The following is a 688-nucleotide window of genomic DNA, read 5'->3' on the forward strand; positions in this document are numbered from 1 at the left end:
CCTTGGCTCTTGCATTTTCCAGCCAATCAGACGCGATGGATGCGGCATCCATGAACCCTTTTTTGTCAAGCCCTTGGCTGATGACGACAGCAAATAGACTGGTCACCACCATGGTACACCCAAAATGTTTTTTTATTCGTACTCTTGGTTTAGGTATTGGAATGCGAGCTCTATTCTATATTAGGGACCATCCCCCCATTTTGGGTGGTCCATAAGAACATGGCAGACGACGACAGCAGTGCTGCTCTGCGCCAGTGGCGTCGGTGGCTTCCGCCGTTGCGACCGACGAAGGTTGTGTTCGCGCCGCGCGCGCACATCGCAAGGTAATTGAGGCGTGGTGCGCGCTTGGTCGTCTCTACGCCGCGGCAGGACGCACGGAGGATGGGCGCCATGCGAACGGGCAGGGCGTCGGCCCGCGGCGTGCTAGTCCCCAAGGCTTGCAGGCTCGTACTCTTCGTCCCTTCAGCGCTACACAACGGTACATGATCCATCCATCTAATGAGTACGTGGCGCGCTCTGTTCATCTGGAAAGAACACACGAACAAGAGCGCCGGGAGCGCCTAGGACCGTCCGGCTCCTACGCCATACACAGAGATGGCGCTGGCATCGGCGCCCCAGGCAAGCGCGCGATGCGGTATTCTTGGTATTGTCGGAGGCCGAATGCCGTACATTCGAAAGGCCCCTCGTT

The sequence above is a fragment of the Saprolegnia diclina genome (genome assembly GCF_000281045.1).
Source record: "Saprolegnia diclina VS20 unplaced genomic scaffold supercont1.15, whole genome shotgun sequence".
Classification (NCBI taxonomy): domain Eukaryota; phylum Oomycota; class Saprolegniomycetes; order Saprolegniales; family Saprolegniaceae; genus Saprolegnia; species Saprolegnia diclina.